This window comes from Ochotona princeps, chromosome 2, assembly GCF_030435755.1.
Source record: "Ochotona princeps isolate mOchPri1 chromosome 2, mOchPri1.hap1, whole genome shotgun sequence".
Classification (NCBI taxonomy): domain Eukaryota; kingdom Metazoa; phylum Chordata; class Mammalia; order Lagomorpha; family Ochotonidae; genus Ochotona; species Ochotona princeps.
Genome location: NC_080833.1, coordinates 115090374 through 115109005, shown reverse-complemented (window position 1 = coordinate 115109005; position 18632 = coordinate 115090374). Strand labels below are relative to the sequence as shown.

The following is an 18632-nucleotide window of genomic DNA, read 5'->3' as shown; positions in this document are numbered from 1 at the left end:
CACTGCTAGGAAGCCCAGCCGAGCGAGCCAGACGAAGCTGCCTGTGGCGGGAGGCGTTGGTGGTATGGCAGTGAGTACAGTTGCCTTCCAAAGAGTTGACGTGGGTTCCATTCCTGGATAAACATCGTCCCGCATTTTACAGAGGGGTTGTCCATGGGTGCCCTGGAAGGAGGGCAAACTTAGCTGTAGGCTGGGTGGGGCCAGGAAAACAAGTGTTTGAGGTCATGGACTGGCACTCGCTGGACCCCAGGTCCTGGGCAGACACCACGTGGTTTGTCGTGGCAGCACCGTGGGCCAGGCGTCCACCATTGGCAACCAGGTGCTGGCTGGAAGCAGAAACACTAGGCAAAACCACTGTAGCCCTGGTTCAATTCCTGGTCTGGAAAGTGCTTCCCTGATTCGGCTCCATTTTGCCTGACTGGTTTCCCCTTTCAGTCCTCCACCCCAGCATAGCTGTCTCCACCTCTGCCATCATATTTTCTTTTCTCTCTTCTTTTTTTAAAGGATGTATTTGTTTTCATTTGAAAAGTAGATTTACAGAAAGAGAAGGTGTTGGGGGGCGTTTGTTACCCAGACCCTGCTAGGATAGGCCTGTCACAGTCCCAGCCTAAAATGAATCGTTGTGTGTTTCTCATCATCCAGAGTTAGCCAATGAAACCAGGGATGAGCAAAGGAAAGCCACGCACTAATAGACACTCGAAAACTTATTGCAACAGAAGATGTATGGAAGGCCCGCATCAGAGAATGGTTTCTATGGAAACTTCAATAGAGGGGAGTGCAGGTTGGTGAGATTATTGGGGTCTTTTGCTTGCTGCTAGAGCTGTAAGCTGTCGGGTATGTGACCCAGGCCTCAGGTTTGTAACTTCCTTCTGAGAAACTCCAGGGCAGGTCCTTGGGACACATGCCATGTTTCTACAGAGACTTGCAGGCAAGCCATTATACTGGATTCTGGGCAGGCCAGTGTCAAGAGCCTTTGTCTCCCTGGAGGAAAACATTAGCTTGTAGTCATAGAGTGACTTGGCCCATAGGGTCAGTACAGGCACACTGGCAACCAAGCTCCCCGTTGAATGTGAGTAAAAGGCCCAACATCCAAAGAACAAAACTATATAAATCAACATGTAAACGCAGATTGTTCCTACATCCATGATATATTCTATGAGATTATCCTCTGACTCTTTTTGCATAAGTTCATGATTTCTATATGAGGTTATTGTCTGATGTTGTCAGCACAAGATCTAAGCATGGACTGAACCACTATTGTCAACACAAGATTTAACCATGGACTGAACCTCTATTGCATATTCCTATAACTGATTAATACACTCTGTGTTTTCTCCCTGGGCCTCATCTCGTATTTGTTCCTCCCACCCCCAGCTCCTCCACTCTGTCTCCTTTACCTCCTTCTCTCCTATTCTTTCTCTTCCTCTTCCTCCTCCTCTCTTTTCTGCATCAGCATGCTCCATGTACTGAGTCATGTGGCTATGGATTGGAGTTCTGTGTAGGGTTGAGGAGGCTGTGTTGCAGGGGTTGGATGAGTGCCTGGGTGCTGACAGAGGGTAGTGACTTGGGACAGGGACTAGTATAATGGTGGAGGGTGGGGTCAGGCATTGGCTGGTGGAGTAGTATGAAGAGGCCCTGGGAGCGACTTGGAGTTTCCACATCACTACAGTGGTGAGTACCCCACCTGCCACATGGGACACCTGCGTTCCATTTCCCAAGGGTGAGGCAAACCCCCTCTTTTTCCTCCACCCTTAGGTCCTGGCCCTTAGGCCCAGACATAGGACGGCGGGGGTGCTTGTCTCTCGAGGTTTCAACTCTCAAGGTGGGGAAAATGTTTGCTCACACAAGTACCTACTGGCATCCTGCCCCATATGTATATGGGCATGGCCTGTGGGTGCAGACTGTGGCCTGGCCCTAGTGCATGAGGACTTTAATAAGCCTGGGGGGTGGGCATGTCACCTTGGGGAAAGTCAGCTGTGTCTGGAGGGCAAGGCTTTTGGAAACAGGGTCATTGCAGGTGAGAGCACAGGCAGATGGAGGGTCTGAGGGCGTGTGCAGTATCTGGATCATGCAGTTCTGCTAAGGCTGGTGGGCAGTGCTCGGGGTGACTGTGTATGGCAGCACGAATATGCAGCTGGTTGCATAACTGAAGCTTAGTTGCTGGGGCCAGTACCAGCATGTTTCTGAAAATCTAGGTCGTGCACAGAGAGACTGGCTATGGGTAGAGGCCTTGGTGGTATAGCAGTGAACATAGTTTCTTTCCAAGCAGTTGACCTGGCCAACTCACTGTGTTCAATTCTTGTGCCATGGTGAATGTAGGGAGTTTTGCAGATGTGAAGTACCATGTGTGCAACCCCTGGCACCCACTACAGACTTCCAGTATTGCCCTCCCTGGTTGTCTAATGGTTAGAATTCAGTACTCTCACTGTGGCGGCAGCTGGGTTTAACTCCTAGTCAGGAGTCTGTATTCTTCTTCTTGCCCAATACACCCTTGTTCCTTTTGCAAAAGCCATGGCTTCCACTGGCTTCCTTAGACACAGCTGTTCTGCCCAAAGCACTAGGGCTATAGGACTAGAAGGATAAGGAGTGATCACAAGTACCAGGAATCAACCCCAGGCCTCTGTTGTGGCAGGCAAGAATCCTATCAGGAAGCCAGCCACACACACAGCAGACATTTGGAGAGCCACCAAAGACCTGGCATGTGATCAGTACCCCTGAGGGACAGCAGCTCCATGTCAGAGTTTAGCCCTGGTCCCAAAGAGCAGGGAACGGACTTACAAGCAGAATGGCCCAGAGCTGTTGCCAAGCAGCATACAGAGATGAGAGAGATAGATGAAAGAGAGAGAGAGAGAGGGAGAGAGAGAGAATTTGCTGCCACCCAGGCCCCCTGACTGAGAGCTGCAAGGTTGCAGAGTAAGCCAGGACCCTGGGCAGGACCCTCTGGCCCTGGGTCTCTGGGAGAGCAGGTGACCTGTGGTTGGCCCTGTGTTCATTGGAATGGTTGCAGCTGCAGAATGGCTGAGAACAAAACGCCAAGTGGACGGGCTGGCTTGCTGACACCATCGCTGCGTTCCCCAGGCAGCCCAGGACACATGAGGAAAAAGTTGTCCCCAGGGAAATAAACCATGACAGAAGAGGGGCTGGCACCAGGGCTTTGGCTAGCCACTCTCCCTGCCCAGGGCAATCTTTCTGGTGTGTGGTCCTCGAGTTGCCTGCAACATCTACACTGCCTGTGGAGAGACGCGGCATGGGTGGGCAGTGAGAGGCTCGAAGAGAAAGGAGCCCAGGGCCTCCAGGGTAGCAGGACAGGGACCGCGACCTCTCGAGGGCCAGACTGCGAGGTGGGGTGGTACAGAGCTGCTGTCAGAGTGACTGGCTGTTTCGCAGCTGTGGAGGCTAATGGGGAAAACCGGGAGGGCTTCCGCAGGTCACACATCTAGTCAAGACTCTTGGTAGGGCACCTTGCTGTGGTGGGGTGGGATTTGAGGTGGAGCTGTAGTGGTTGTGTTGAATGTGCCTGCAGAGAGCGGCTGGAGGCGACAAAGATTAAAAGGAGTGTAGGGGTGAGGTGCACGCACAGGGGGTGTAGGTGAGCAGGAGTGCCATGTGCAGGTGGCAGTGGGGAGGGTGGAAGGCGCTGGCGCTTGGTAGCTTGTAGTATATAGACACAATGAAATATTATTCAGCTGTAATTCTACCATTTGCAGCAAGATGGCCTGAACTGAAGTACATCATATTTCATGTTAAATGTGAAAGACAAATATCCCATATTCTCCCTATATATGTGAGCTAAAATTTAAAAAACAAAAAGAAATACGTGCCACTGTGAATCAGTATTGCTGCAAATATATTTTTGTAAAACTTTGTTTTGCACCTTTGTCAACCCAATGGTTAGGGCTCTTGTACAGTGGTAACATTATAATTCACTATATATTGATGAAATTGGTTTTCTACTTAATTATTGTATACACCTGTCATCTGTTCCTACCAAAGTCTTTTTGCTTTTTACCTGGTAAAAGTCCTATTAGGTGAAATATCAAGCTTTTCATTGTGGTTAAGTCTAGAATACGGTATCTCAAAAACTAAAAACAAGAAAATAAAAGAAGGGGGAAAGAAGGGACATGTTGGTGTAAAACAAAGGGAGGAAATCTCACTCATTGTGCTTCTAGAAATGGATCTAATCTATTAATGTTTATTAAAAATTAAAACCCAAAGAAGCTTTGCTTGATGAATAGTGCGTTGCCACGGCAGACTCGAAGGGACTTGAATCACGGAATGAGCCGTGAGGCCAGTGGCCGAGCTCCGAGCCCCGACTTGGGGAATCCAGGAGTTTGCCAGAAGCGGGATCAGAACTCCCACCCCCTGGGGAACCTACGACCTGAACGCAGTCATGCCCACAAAGGCACCTTGGTTCCAGTGGAGAGCCTGCCAGAGTGTCACTGCATGTGGCCTGGACAGAAGGCGCCACGGAGGAGGGGGGTCAGGGCTGGACGCGAGGCTCCTGGAGAAGGTCGGCGAGCGCATCCACTGGCCGGAGCGTGGACGGCAGCTCTGCGGTGTGGACGCCCCGGGAGGCGCCTGCCGCCAGCTGCGGCCATCCCCCAGCGACCTCTCCGAGGACTGTGCCCCCAGCCGCTCGCCCAGGCCTCTCCCGCATCATCCTCTCTCCGTCCTCCTGGTCATCGCCCTCCGCGCCCTCCTCCTCCGCCTCCGTGCTTTCCTGCTGGTCCTTCCCTCACCCCTCTCCCTTCCTCTCATCCACCTGCTTCTCCCCTTCCTTTCCTCCTGCTCCACCTGCTCCTTCTCCCTCTCTTCATGGGGAGCTCCGCGTGATTGGGTCTATACTCGTGAAGGCGATTTTTTTTTTTTTTGAGGCCATTGGTCTGGGTTGTGGGTGGTTTTGACGGTGCTGTGCGGCGTGGGAGGGGTGGGCGGCGACGTAGGCGAGTGTGGATGGTTTTTGGTCAGTATCCATCCTATGCGTTGCCCTGGAGGGCAAGGGTCAGGCGCTGGCTGGGATCGAGGGTCCAGGTGCCCTAAGTGGCTGTTGGCCTTTTCCTCGTTAGTATAGTGGTGAGTATCCCCGCCTGTCACGCGGGAGACCGGGGTTCGATTCCCCGACGGGGAGGCTCTTCTTTTTTCTAAGGCTGCTGCAGCCTAGGCCCAGACTCTCCGTCCCAGGACCGGGACAAAAAGGGGAGCTCGGCGGGAGGGCTCAGGACGGCTCTTGGCCGCCGCGAGCGTCCCGTGGTAAAGTGTGTGGCCGTGGCCTCCAGCGTGGTCGTGCAGCTGTGCTGGGCTGGCAGGCCCGGCGCCGGGCGGCCTTGGGTGGCAGCTGGGAGGTGCAGGCGGAGCGCAGTCAGGGCCGCGCCAGGTCCGGGCCGAGCCTTGGCGAGCTCGGCAAGGCGGGCGGGGTGGAGGGGCTGCTGGTGGCGGGGCGTTGGTGGTGCGGTGGTGACCAGCTGCCTTCCGAGCGGTGGACGCGGTCCGCTTTCTGGTCCTGGCAGCGCGCCCAGCCGCCTGTCGCAGGCCAGGGTGTCGTCGGGGCGGCAGTGGGTTTGTCCTGGAGGCGGCGGCAGCAGTGACGTGGTCCCGGCTGTCGGCCTTGTGCGGCAGGCTGTGCTGCCAGAGGGAGCGGGCGTGTGTTTTGTGTATGTGTTCCCTGGTGGTCTAGTGGTTAGGATTCGGCGCTCTCACCGCCGCGGCCCGGGTTCGATTCCCGGTCAGGGAAGTTCACTTTTACTCACTGTTTTGTGAAATAGTTTTACTGACAACCTGGTTTGCCCTGTTTGCAGATCCTTCCAAGTCTGCGCATCTTCGCACCCTGGCATCATGTTATCCTTTTTCACTTGTTCACGCTTTGGGACACCTAGCAGCTCTTGTCTCCGGTGCTCCTAATCATCTCCCACTCCCACTCTGCTCTACCTGTGTTCCTTGCCCACTGCTGGGGTAGCCCTCACCCCCCCCCCCCCCCGCTGAGGACGTGTGCACAAGAACACTCACACTCATTCACCCAGGCTACCACAGGACAGCACAGCTGGCACACGCAGACTCACCCAGACCAGGGCGCGCACGCGCGCGCGCACACAGACACACACACAGAGGCACTTGTCCTGACTCCTAAGATCACCATCACTACCTCCCGCGCACACAGCTCTTCCCCCTTGGTGCTCAGCCAATGTCACACTCCCTAACCACCTCCCTCCCAAGCACACAAACCCCGACACTGCAACCTGTCTTCTCTTGCTTCCTTCCCTCGACCTTGCTCCCCGACTGCCCAAAGCCCTGGAATGCCGTTCGCAGCAGCGGTGCCAGTACTAGGCAAGCCTGAAATCCCCAAAAGGCAACTAACTTCTCCCCCTCCTGGCGAAATTGGCAATTGCGGGTTGGGTCCTGTGCAGAGCCTTGGTGAAACCGTGGTGTCGCCACTCCAGGGGGCAAGGATTTCAAGTTCCCCTCACAGATCTCCTGTTAGGAATGTGGCTGCACCTGGGTCCACCTGTGTGTACACGTGCCAGCTGTCCTGTCCCATGGAGCCTGTGGAAGCTGAGACTTACCCACAGATAGAGCCTGCGGTCAGCCAGACAGGCAGACATGTGGATACAAGGGCTTCAGAGGACCGGCAAGCTGGACCAAAGGCTAAGACAGGCAACAGGCCAAGAGACAAGGCAGCCTCACACAGGACAGGTTGGGGAGGGCTTGGGAACACAACCAACAGCCTGGATTACAGCAGTCTGCATGTGGAGACATTGATGGAGGGGAGTGGGATACACTCACATGTTACCAAGGATGCTGTCCCAAGGACAAGGATTGGATCCATGATGTCCCTGGTCTGGCCACACCGCCATGGGGCTACCATTGTCCCATCCATCTAAGCACAAACTCTCTGCATGACAGTGGTCCCACAGTTCCTTCTGGTCTCCCTGCTAATGGATGGCAGCTCCACCCAAGGTGAAGGGCAGAGCTCCATCTCTTTGCCCACACCAAGGTTCCTTACTGGCAAACCTCATGAGCTGCTATGATTCAAGACATTCGTGGGACACTGAGGGCAATGATGGCTCAAATGGGGGGGGGGCACATTCAGTGGGGTTGCCGGGGTGGGGCTGGTGCAAATGCAAGTTCACTAGCCAGTGTGCTTGGGGGTAGTTGTACCATTCAGGTTTAGGTGCCAGTGATGGAGGACGTTGCCTGGCATACCAAATGGCCTAGGACACAGGGCAGGAGCCCTAGAGGGGTGATGGCTTCTGGCTACCTGGTGGAAGTCGGCTGCAGTCCATGTGTGCACTGCAAAGTAATGGTGACCCCTGGTGCAATTGGGGCACCTGAGTTTTTCACAAGTTTCGAAGAAGGATAAGTGGAGGCGAGCCAGCAAGGCGATGGTGATACAGTGCCAAGAAGTGATGTCAGGATTCCAGTGTCAGAAGTTGGTTCAAGGTAGGTGAGAGGCTGTGGGCCTAGATCAGGGAAAAGCCAGGCTGGGCTGATCGTTCCTATTGGTGCAAACAAAAATTAGAGTGGGTGAGGGTTGGTTCTGCCGCAGCATCAGTTGGCAGAAGCTGGCCCAGGGGCTAATTGTGTCAAGTTAAACTGCAGAACCACATGGAGAGTGCATAATTCGGGAGTGGGAGTGGCCTAGAAGGGGAATAGTGGGCTCCTGCCTCTTGGGTTACCACTCCCATGAAGAGCAGGAAAACCAGGACTGGGGCAGACCTGGCTAGACAGAAAGGCACCCAACAGCATGTGTGTGGGCTGGATAGCTGGGCTGGTTGGGTTGAATTAGGCTCCAATGCCCATTGACATGTGTAGAACTAAATGGGATGTGGGACAGACTGAACTAGTCTGCTGCACATACTGGCAAGCACAGGAACCAGGGCAGGGGTGGGCCTGGTGGGGGTTATTTTTGGTCGCTCCAACTAGGCTGCAACTCCCACAGGTTTATATGAGGGCCGAGTGTATGCTGGGCAGAATCAGGCTGGACTGCAACACCCATTGGTTCCAGTGGAAGACAGCGCTGGAAACAGAACCAACCCAGCAATTGCAACCACCAGCTGATCGGGGCAATGGACTGTGCCACGCCCTGTACTTGCAATTACACACAAGAATCTGGTCTGGGAACACCTCAGACAAAGTTTCTTTGGAGATCTCCTCAATCAAACTGCCAGACTCAGAGCCCTAACCATGAAAAGACAGAGGACAGAACAAGTCAATCAACCACCTCAGCCATATGTTGGCAGTGAAAAACTGGGCAGAGACTCTAAGATGGCGTATGTCAATCAGTGGATTCTTCAACGACCTCATTGTGCTTGGAATGGCGAGACTGGCAGCAATTCATAACTGTTGAACTATCAAAACCACTTGAGCAAGATCCTCGGAGAATACCCCACATCAGGGACCTGGGGTGGGTAGGAGACTGGATGGGGCTTCTCCCTTTATCTTCCCCTTTACCCCATATACATGAAAAAAAAAAAAACAATGTGGAAATAATGGTCTTACCCACTTTCCCGTAGCCCTTGAAGCTTTTTGCCCTAATTAGTTACGTAATGATTGTAAAAAGGAAAAAAAAAGGTAGGTGAGAGACCAAAAGTTTACTGAGAACTGCATGGGCTGGGAATCAAATCTGGATCTCCCAGGTGGCAAGCAAAAAACTCTACCACCAAACCACCCATTGGCAGACAACAATCATGCCTCCCCAAAGGTCATAAAAGACCCTGAAAGCTCGCCCTTGTGGACAGCGATTCTATTTGGATGTCCCTCCGAGTGACTGTTGCCTGGCGTGCAGTGGAGCTGGCCGGGAAGCAGGGAAAGCTTCGTGCATGCCACACACTGGATCGGAGCTCTCCGGAGGGTGCCTCGCTGTGGAGCGGTGGGATGGCGGGGCGGAGGGGACTGTGTAGAAAGGCGGAGGGTGGTCGCTGTGTTCAGTGTGCGGGGAGAGCCAGGCGGAAGAAGGTCGAGAGCCGAGCAGCGAGGTGGGCGCGGAGCAGCTCCCTGACAAGCGGTGCGGTGCGGTGTGGGCGGTGAGGTCCGAGGGCTTCCGTCGTGTGGAGCGGACAGAGGGAGAGCTGGCCCAGCCGTGCCTGGCACGAACAGGGTGTGTGCGCCGGAGACGGCGAGGATGAAGCCACCACTCCCTGGGGCCGTGCAATACCACTGCGGGTGAGACCGCAACTCAGCTCCAGGGAAGATTGCGACAACACTCATCCACAGAAGATTGCGACTGGCAATTCCACTCCCGGGGGAACTGCAAGCCGTTCCAAGGGGGTCTGCGACGCACTCCGGGGTCACTGCGACGCCACTCCAGGGGGGACTGCGACGCCACTCCGGCGAGAACTGAGACACCATTCCATCCTGGGGAGATTGAGACGCCAATCTGGCGGGACTGCGGCACCATCCAGGGGAGACTGACTCTTGAATGCAGCGCCTCAGAGGGTCCGCTCAGAGCTGGACGCCCCGTCTGCAGGTCAGCGAGCGCCCCCGCTGCCCGGGCCTCGGACAGCCGCCCTGCGGTGTGGACCCGGGGGGCACCTGCCGCCAGCTGCGGCCGTCCCCGCCGCACCTCTCCGGGGACTGTGCCCGCAGCCCCGCGCCCAGGCCTCTCCCGCGTCCTCCTTGTCTCCGTCCTGGTCGTCGTGCTCCTCTCCTCGCCCTCCGATCTTCCCTCCTGGAAGGGGATTGTTTGAGGTGCGGGTCGCTGTTCCGCGTGGGGTGGACGGTGTTTCTCCGTGGGACGGTGGGGGTGGGCGGCGGCTCAGGGCGCCGTGCTGGTTGGTGGTTAGGACAGAGCCGGTCTGTTGCCGTCGAGGGAAGGGAGGAGGCTTGGGAGCACGGAGAGGTGATCCGGCCGCGAGAAGAGGTGCAGCTGTCCTCCTTTGTATAGTGGTGAGTATCCCCGCCTGTCACGCGGGAGACCGGGGTTCCCCGACGGGGAGATGTTTGTGTCTATTTTGGTGGCCATCCTTTTCAGACGCAGGACACCAGCCGGCACTGTCCCTTCGGGGACGCGACGCTCAGAAGGTATTTTACTCCCCGGCCTTAACGGGTGTCCCTCCCCTATTGTGCGTGCGTGGACTCGGTGCGTAACACAGGGCGGGAATGATAAGAAGACGGCTAGTGTGGGACCGCGCCTGTGGGTGCGGACTCTCCTGTCGGTCCCCTTCGGGAGAAAGTCTACAGTGACCCACGTGAGGGAGGACCCGTCGGGGCGGATCGCAGTCGGGGCGGGGCCGCGCCGGGTCGGGGCCGAGCCTTGGCGAGCTCGGCAAGGCGGGCGGGGTGGAGAGGGTGCTGGTGGCGGGGCGTTGGTGGTGCGGTGGTGACCAGCTGCCTTCCGAGCGGTGGACGCGGTCCGCTTTCTGGTCCTGGCAGCGCGCCCAGCCGCCTGTCGCAGGCCAGGGTGTCGTCGGGGCGGCAGTGGGTTTGTCCTGGAGGCGGCGGCAGCAGTGACGTGGTCCCGGCTGTCGGCCTTGTGCGGCAGGCTGTGCTGCCAGAGGGAGCGGGCGTGTGTTTTGTGTATGTGTTCCCTGGTGGTCTAGTGGTTAGGATTCGGCGCTCTCACCGCCGCGGCCCGGGTTCGATTCCCGGTCAGGGAAGTTCGCTTTTATTTTCTTCTACTTCAGGTTATTGTCATTCTTAAACTGGGCAATTCCTGAGAGTCATTTTAAAAAGACAGCAGCAGGGCTTCTTCCACTTCTCCCCCCTCTTGGGGGAGTCAGCACCTGCAGTTTGGGCCATGGACTGGACCTTGGTGGGCCCCTGAAGTTGTCATCCCAGGAAGTAAGGTCTCTGGGGTTCCCAGGATCCAAGAGTTCCTGTCACATATGTGACTGCACTCTGGTCTGTGGTTTTGATCAGTGTAACGTGGAGGTTATGGAAGCAGAGACCTGTGCTGGACAGGCCCTGCTATGGGTATCCCAGAGGCAAAGGTCTGATCAGGAGGCTTAGGAGGGCTGTGCCATGGAGGAGAGCAGACAGCCGGCAGGAAGATGAGGAACCTTATCCAGGATGGAGTTGGGGAGAGCTTGAGGACACAAATGGGCCCAGCTCAGGCGCTAGAGACCAACTGACACTGAGAGCTCCGTCTCACGTGGGAGTCTGGGGGCCATCCCAGGGGGTTTGCTACCGCCCTGCTCATGTGTCAGGGATGAAGGAAGGTGTCTGGTGCACTGTCTCTCAAGTAGCCTAGAGTCCTGGGTCTGAGCCCCAAAGGGGAACGACACAGCTCCCTTCCTGAAGGCCGGAGGAGGCTCCCAGGGCACCCCCATGGAATGAGGATTGCCTGATTAGGGTAGATAATGGAGTAAAATACAGTCATAGTGAGGAGATGTTGACTTCTGCAACATCTGGAATTTCAAGCTTTCAGAATAATTTTTGTTAATGGGGTGTGGGGAGGTGAACTAACAAAGCAATGTGGCACAGTGGTCATGAGACCAATGAGATATGAGGCACAGCATGTGTGATGGGAGTAGTGGCAAGGTGAGACCAGGAAAAGAGAGGAGAAAGTACATGGGGGGGACCAGCCTGGGCCACTAGATGGGGAGTTCTGAGATTTGAACCAATTGCAGATGGAGAAGAAGGGGTCCCAGCTGTACCACTAAAAATCAATGAGAAAATGCATGGGCCGGGAATCGAACCCGGGCCTCCCGCGTGGCAGGCGAGAATTCTACCACTGAACCACCCATGCAACCATAGGTTGTCCTCTCAGAAGCCATTACAGATCCGGACCACGGCCAGCACTTTCGCATGGGCAGTGACTTCGTTTCAGAGTACAACCACGGAGCAGGGTACAAACAACCGGCACCTAGGGCCTAGGATTGTTGCCAGCAGTATGCAGAGTTGGGGCAGAGAAGACAGAGAGAGAACCACATGCTGGGAGCTTACACTTAGGGCCCCATGCCTGAGGGTCACAAGATGGCAGAGGAAGCCAGGAGCCTGGACAGAACTGGTCCTGGTGAGAGCAGGGGACCCATGGTAGGTCCTGTGTGGATAGCCGCGGCTGCCGTGCTGGGTCGGAGCTTCCCGGGAAGTCCTGGGTGCGTGGAGCTGCAGCGCGGCGGTGCAAACGTGGCCCGCTGTCAGAGCTACTGGCTCGCTCTTCCCGCGAGCCGGAGCTGACATGGGAACCCGGGAGAGCTTCTCATGGCCACATCGGGAGTTCTCCTGCCTGCGGGATGACGGGGTGTATGGGGTTGGGAGGGTGTCTTGGTTTGAATATGTGCACAGTCAGTGCCGGAGGATGCATGGCTAGCACACGGTCGCACGGTCTCCAGGAGGAGGTCAGCAGATGGGCACCAAAGATGAGGCTGCGTCAGGAACCGAAGTGTTGGAACGGGAGTTTGCGCAGTGGACCGCGGGCGCCTGTTGTCGCTAGGGTAGCAGACAGCGCGACACTGCCGAGCTGGACAGCGCCAGGAAGCGCTTTTGCCAGGAGTAGGATTACAAATTCATTGAGCCTCCAGGGGAGACTGCGACCTGAATGCGGCGCTTTAGAACACTCGGCCATCTTGACCACAGGATCGTGCGCATTGATGTAAGCTTGGCTGAGCTGAAGTTCTCTTGTATAGTGGCTCGTGTTTCCGCCTATCTCGTGGAATGCCGGGGTTCAGTTTCCCGATAAAGAAGTAGCTGTCAGAGCAAGACACAGGGTATCGGGGGTGCCCGGCCTGAGCGGCTCCGATTCCTCTGTGGGCCACAGGTGGAGGTCATTGGCCCATTGCCCAACAGGCTTCCCGCCCCCGGTGTGTGTGGACGTAGCCTTCGTGCGTGGACGTGGGCACAGGATTGTGGGAGAGTAAGCCTATTAGTGTGGACAAGGGTCCAGGCAAAGCAGCAGCAACAGCCAGGCACTCGGTTGGCAACCAGGCATTAGCTGGAACTGGAGCATGCCAGAGAAAGCCTTACTGTTTTCTGGTGGTCTAGTGGTTAGGATTCGGTGCTCTCGCCGCCGCAATCTAAGTTCAATTACCACTTGCCCAACTCTGCTCCATTTTGCCATTTGCCAACTTCATACCTTGGGCTTTGTGCTCCTCAGCTCACTGGGCTCCTACCCTGCGCTTCCTCTGCCCGCACCACACTACATCCTCCATGCTGCTCAGGGCTTCCTTTCTTCCCTCATGCCTGGCAGCTCACCCACCCCTAGTTACACTGAGCAGTGTAGCTCTAAGCACACACACACACACACACCAGTGAGAGTGACACACCCTGTATGCACGCAGATCAGCACACACCTGTACATAGAATCAGGCATCTCACTCAAAAGTCCACCATCAGCACCAAATACACACATACACACAGACTGCAGGCTCTCAGCTGGTGTCACACTCCCCTAATCCACTCAAGGCACATACATATGCTCTGATACTGCAGCCCACCTTCTCACATCCCTTCCCTTAGCCCAGCCCCCTGGCCACCCAGTGCCCTAGAATTGTGCTGCAGCAGCGGTGCCTGTGCCAGGCAAGCCTCAAACCCATGAAAGGTGGAGCCTGTACCTACTGGTTGGGCCACAAGCAGGGCCTTGGTGGGTTTGTGATGTTGCTACTCCTGGGAGCAAGAGTTTTGGGTTTCCACTTCAGGATGAAGCCAGCTTGCAGAGCTCCCATCTGGGATATTATTACACCTGGGTATGTGGGCATTGGACCTCCCTCCAATGCACATCTGGACTGGCTCTGCTCTGGGCACTTCAGACCTCACTGCTACCACACTTATGTTTACCACACTTGGGAGGGCTGGTGAGATGGACCACGGGGCAGTGCATGCAGCTGGCCAGGAGCTAAGGGAGCCTCATTCTGGGTAGGGTGGGGACACAACCAACAGCCTCGATGGCAAGGGCTGTGTGGGGGTGGGATACACTCAGATTTCACTGAGGACGTACGCCCAAGGGCGAGGAGCAGATCCATGAGATCCCTCCCTGTTCCAGCCATGCTTTCATGGGGTTGGAACTGTGCCCTGTTGTTCTAATCACAGACCCTCACTCTGTGTGGCTGTGAGTCCCTCAATCCCTCCCATCTCCTTCCTACTCAATGACAGTTCTGTCCAGGGAGAAGGATGCAGCTCAGTCTCCTTGTGTGTGCCAAGGTCCCTCATGGGCAAAGGGCTTGGTTCAGGCTCAACAGGTCCCGCAGGACTCTGAGGGCACCGTTAGGTGTGGAGCTGTCCCCGGTGAGACTTGGGGGTGGGGCTGGTCATCTTCACAGGAGGTACAGAGGTCACTGTGCTGGGGTGTGTGGTGCAGGCTTCCTTGTCAGTGATGGAGGAAGATGTCCATTATGGCTGGCATAGCAGCCAGCTCAAGGCTCAAAGCAGGGCCCCCAAGGGAGACAGTGCTTGAATACCTGCTGGGAGCCAGCAGGAGGAACCCAGGGTGCCTGGTAGGTCAGGTCCGCCCATGTGATGGACCAGCTGTAGGAGATGGCTCTTTGAATAATTTTGAGAGTAGGGGTGTGGGAAGGCGAGCCGGTGAGCCAATGCTTTGCAGTCAGCAGAGAAGTGAGGTGTGAAGTGTGTCAGCAGCAGGTGAGTCAGGGAAAGGCATGTGTGTGACATGTGGCTGAGGGTACAGCCTCAGAGGGAAGCTGAGTTTCTGTGTGGAGGCGCACAGTTGGATTGGGGATCAGTGTGCAGTCAGGGTGGGGAGATGGTAGTCCACCTGTGTGCAGTGTATCCAATCGTGTGCCCATAGGGGCTGGGGGCCTAAAAAGGAGCTGCATGGGCCGGGAATCGAACCCGGGCCTCCCGCGTGGCAGGCGAGAATTCTACCACTGAACCACCCATGCACTGCTGGGGTTGTTCTTCACCAGCCACTAGATCTGGACTGTGGCCAGCACAGGGACAGCGGCTCCGTTTCAGCATGTGAGAGGTTCAGCTCACATCCAGGGCTGAGGATGGCTGCCACGCTTAGGCGGCGAGAGAGAAAGGGAAAGTGATAAAGGAAAGCACAGTTTCACTACATGCTGCGGGGTCCCTGCCTCCCAGCGCTTGGTGACCAGGGGCACATGGTGCCAGTCTGGTGAGAGCAGATGACCTGCGGTAGACCCGGTGTTGACGGGTTGATGGGCACGGTTGTCAGGGTCTTTGAGAACTGGAGAATGGCTGGGCGCGCCTGGCTGGTTCGCAGCTACACAGCCCAGGCAGCCCTGGGACACTTCGTGTCGCTCAGGTCGTCCCCAGGGAAAGAACAGTGACAGGCGCCAGGGCTTGGGCTGCACCCTGGCCCCTGCCCAGTGGAGAGGCAGAGAGCGCGTGCGGGCAGCGAGAGGCTCCCAGGAGCAGGAGCCCAGCATCCCTCGGGATCAGGACGGGGACCACGACCTCCCGAGGGGGCAGGCAGGGGCCAGAGGCAGGAGAGAGGCTGGCCAGCGAGACTGCTGTCAGAGTGACTGGCCGTTCAGCAGCTGAGAGAGATGGCCACACATCATGTCGGGGCCCTCGGACTGGTGCCTCGCTGTGGTGGGATGGGGTGCGGTGCAGGCTATGCGGGCTGGATTTTGAGGTGTAGCGCGGTCGCGGAATCGAACGTATTGTTAGGGTGAAGCGAGAGGAGATGGACCACGCCGTAGCTGCAAGGAGTGAGGCATTTCTAAAAACGGCGGTGGGGGAGATGTGAGGGTCTTGTGGGCCTGCCGCATGCAGAGGGTCTGCGGCTCGCGGGGCTGGGGACTCACCGGGTCCAGGCCAGTGTGAACCCTAGAGAGATTCAAAAAAGTTGAGTCTGTCAGGAGTGGGATTCGAACCCACGCCTCCAGGGGAGACTGCGACCTGAACGCAGCGCCTTAGACCGCTCGGCCATCCTGACATCTGGTGGAGAGGAAGCTTGTTCGCCCAGCTGGGAAGCGGGAGAGCGCATCTGTTTGCCAGGGTTTGTGCGCCCTCAGGTGGCGGGCTGGAAAACGCCGGGCGGTGTCTGTCCCAGCAGCGCCTCGCCGCAGTGTTCCTACCGCTTCCAGCTCCTTTGCCGGCCTCTTGGTCCCGGTTCTGACGTTCCTCCCGCTCGTCCTCCTCTACCTTCTCTCCGAGATACTCTAGTGGGTTATTTTCATGCCACGGGGACATGCTGACTGTTTAGCTATGGGTTGGGTTCTGCGTGGGAGTGAGGAGGGTCTGTTCTGTGGATGCGAATGAGAAGCCTGGGGGTGACGGAGGCGGCTGGCCCTGGCCGAGATTCAAACGAGAACCAATGGGGGATGAGAGGGCCTGGTGTCTGCGCGCATCGTGGGTCAAGTGGAGTTAATCCGCTCATTGTCTCCGTGCTTTCCTCGTTAGTATAGTGGTGAGTATCCCCGCCTGTCACGCGGGAGACCGGGGTTCGATTCCCCGACGGGGAGGTGCTTGAGCATTTTTATTTTCAGCTTTTACTGGCTGCGTTTCATATCCGGAGCAAAGTTGGAGTTGCCTGTAGGGTTCCTGGCCTTGCTTTGTGATGGGTTTGGGCGAGACAGGTGAGGTTTGAATGCCTGCCTGCCTGCACGTCCCAAGCGCACAACCCAGGAGCAGCAGGGCAGTTGAAGGGTCCCTGAAAGAGGACGTGGGCAGATGAGGAAAGGGCCGGAATGCGGACGGCTGTGGGAGCTTCCTGGCGGGAGGGGACAGAGCATTCCGCTGGAGGTGGCAGATGGGGCATCGCGTGGTCTCTCCTTGGTTGCCTTGTAGCAGCCCGGAGCTGCTGGCAGGGTCTGGTCTGGCATGGCTGCAGGGAGCTGCAGTGGGCGGTATAGCACTCCTGAGAACTGCAATGCAACGGCTGAAGGTGTTGGTGGTACAGTGGTAGGCATAGCTACCTTCCAAGCAGTTGGCTTGGGTTTGACGCATGGCCAATGCGTTATTTTTCGCTCTAGAGCTGTGGCAACCCTTGCAGAGAGCAAACCAGCTTTGTGTGGCAAGGCAAGAAAAAATTGTGAATATCTGAGAAGTCCAAGAGCAGCCTGCTTTGGCACACAGTAGTTAGCTTCTTCCGTGCAGTCCCAGCTATCCACCACCACCCAGGCTACCCTTTCCGCCATTCTCACCACCTTCAGGCCTTTTTCTCCCCTTCTCCATCCCTCTTATCCTTACCTGGGTCCTAGTCTTCCTGTGCTCGCATGCGCATTGAGAGGGAGTCTTTGTATTCCCATGACCAGCAGCAAACCTGCTTGCCTTTGCGCACTCATGCACACGCGCATAGGACACTATCAGGCAACCAATCCACATGGTTACTGTTCCTGGCTGGCTCCTTGACTGATTAGTAGCTTTTTCTGGTTCCCCCCTCCGAGCCCAAGCACATGTCATTCTAAGTCGCTGTCGGTCTCCGGATCCATCCCAATCAATGTCATTCTCTCACCACTCTGCGCAAGCCAAGTGCAGAGCTCAGTCTACTTGCCCCGTCTAAGGTTCTTCATGGACAAAACAACAGTTCAGTGGGACACTGGGATGCCGAGCTCAGCGATACTCGGGCAGGAATGGAGGGTTCTGGCAGGACCATGGGAGGATCTCTGACCAGCGTGATTGACTGTCAAGTGCAGAGTTGCTGGAAAGAGTCATTCCAGCTATGGGAATGAGACCTGAGGAACCAAGTCACCAGTGTGGTTGAAATAATTCTAAGAGCAGGGTGTGGGGAGGCGAGTGGGCTAGGCAGCAGTGTGAAGGGGTGGAGTGATAAGCAGAACAGACAGGTCTGAAGTGCAGCACTGATGGCTGAACAGTTGCAGATGAGGCAGAAAAAAAAAACTAGAAAGGCGTTTTGCTGAGTGGGGAAGAACGCTGGGCTCCAGGGTCGGGTTGAGAAGAGAGAAAGGATGACATTGGTCTGAAAAGGAGAGGCCACCATCTAAGGTGGACACAAAGGTGCATGAGCCGGGAATCGAACCCGGGCCTCCCGCGTGGCAGGCGAGAATTCTACCACTGAACCACCCATGCAACAATTAGTGCTGTTCCTCAGGGATGGACACTGGACAGGACATGGTCCACACACTGTGCTGTGGCCAGCCACTCCATTTTGGTGCACAGAAGCAGAGACTCCTCTAGGGGTCAGGAAGGATGCAAACAAGTTGCAGAAGTGGGTATGAGGGCAAGGTAGACCCAGGAGAGAGAGAGAGGGAGGGAGGGAGGGAGAGAGAGAGAGAGAGAGAGAGAGAGAGAGAGAGAGAGAAGCCATTACATGGTGTGCAGTCACTGGCTTCCAGGGTCCTGAGATGACGGGCCGGGGATGCCAGGGGCTATCAAGTGCCTGGCCAAACCAAACCCAGAGTCCTGGTGCCCATCGGAACAGGTGACTGGCGGTGGGCCCTCGTGCTGATTCTAGAGGCCCTTCAGCCGGCTACACAGGACCTGCGTCTGCTGTTAGGGACAGCCGAGAAGAGCGCAGGGAAGGGGGCGGTTGTGCTCGCTGCGCCCACTCCAGTCAGCCCTCTGGCGAGTTGGGATGCAGTGATTTGTAGAAATTTTGCTGGTCCCTGCGGAAGACCCCAAGGTTTGCGGCCTGGGTGACGGGCACGTAGGGACTCAGCTGACCATTACGCACCATGTCTGCGCTGCCCATGGGGAAACACGTCGGGTGCGCGCAGGGAGAGACTCCGAAGGCAGGGAGCCCCGTGGCCCCGGGGTAGCAGGGCGGGGTCCGCGACCTCTCGAGGGGGCAGGAGGAGGGTGCAGAGGCGGGCTGTCAG

The 18632-nt window shown here is 56.5% G+C and overlaps 8 non-coding genes across 8 annotated transcripts; 4 read left to right on the top strand and 4 right to left on the bottom strand.

The window, feature by feature from the left end:
• The first annotated feature begins 5056 nt into the window (after positions 1-5056).
• On the top strand, positions 5057-5128 carry TRNAD-GUC (transfer RNA aspartic acid (anticodon GUC)). Its single transcript has one exon. It is a non-coding gene; the product is annotated as a tRNA-Asp (tRNA).
• Positions 5129-5659: 531 nt separating this feature from the next.
• Positions 5660-5731, top strand: TRNAE-CUC (transfer RNA glutamic acid (anticodon CUC)). Its single transcript has one exon. It is a non-coding gene; the product is annotated as a tRNA-Glu (tRNA).
• A 4786-nt stretch (positions 5732-10517) lies between these two features.
• On the top strand, positions 10518-10589 carry TRNAE-CUC (transfer RNA glutamic acid (anticodon CUC)). Its single transcript has one exon. It is a non-coding gene; the product is annotated as a tRNA-Glu (tRNA).
• A 1020-nt stretch (positions 10590-11609) lies between these two features.
• On the bottom strand, positions 11610-11680 carry TRNAG-GCC (transfer RNA glycine (anticodon GCC)). Its single transcript has one exon. It is a non-coding gene; the product is annotated as a tRNA-Gly (tRNA).
• Positions 11681-14697: 3017 nt separating this feature from the next.
• Positions 14698-14768, bottom strand: TRNAG-GCC (transfer RNA glycine (anticodon GCC)). The gene has a single exon. It is a non-coding gene; the product is annotated as a tRNA-Gly (tRNA).
• A 936-nt stretch (positions 14769-15704) lies between these two features.
• On the bottom strand, positions 15705-15787 carry TRNAL-CAG (transfer RNA leucine (anticodon CAG)). Its single transcript has one exon. It is a non-coding gene; the product is annotated as a tRNA-Leu (tRNA).
• A 457-nt stretch (positions 15788-16244) lies between these two features.
• Positions 16245-16316, top strand: TRNAD-GUC (transfer RNA aspartic acid (anticodon GUC)). The gene has a single exon. It is a non-coding gene; the product is annotated as a tRNA-Asp (tRNA).
• Positions 16317-17812: 1496 nt separating this feature from the next.
• Positions 17813-17883, bottom strand: TRNAG-GCC (transfer RNA glycine (anticodon GCC)). Its single transcript has one exon. It is a non-coding gene; the product is annotated as a tRNA-Gly (tRNA).
• Between the last annotated feature and the right edge of the window lie 749 nt (positions 17884-18632).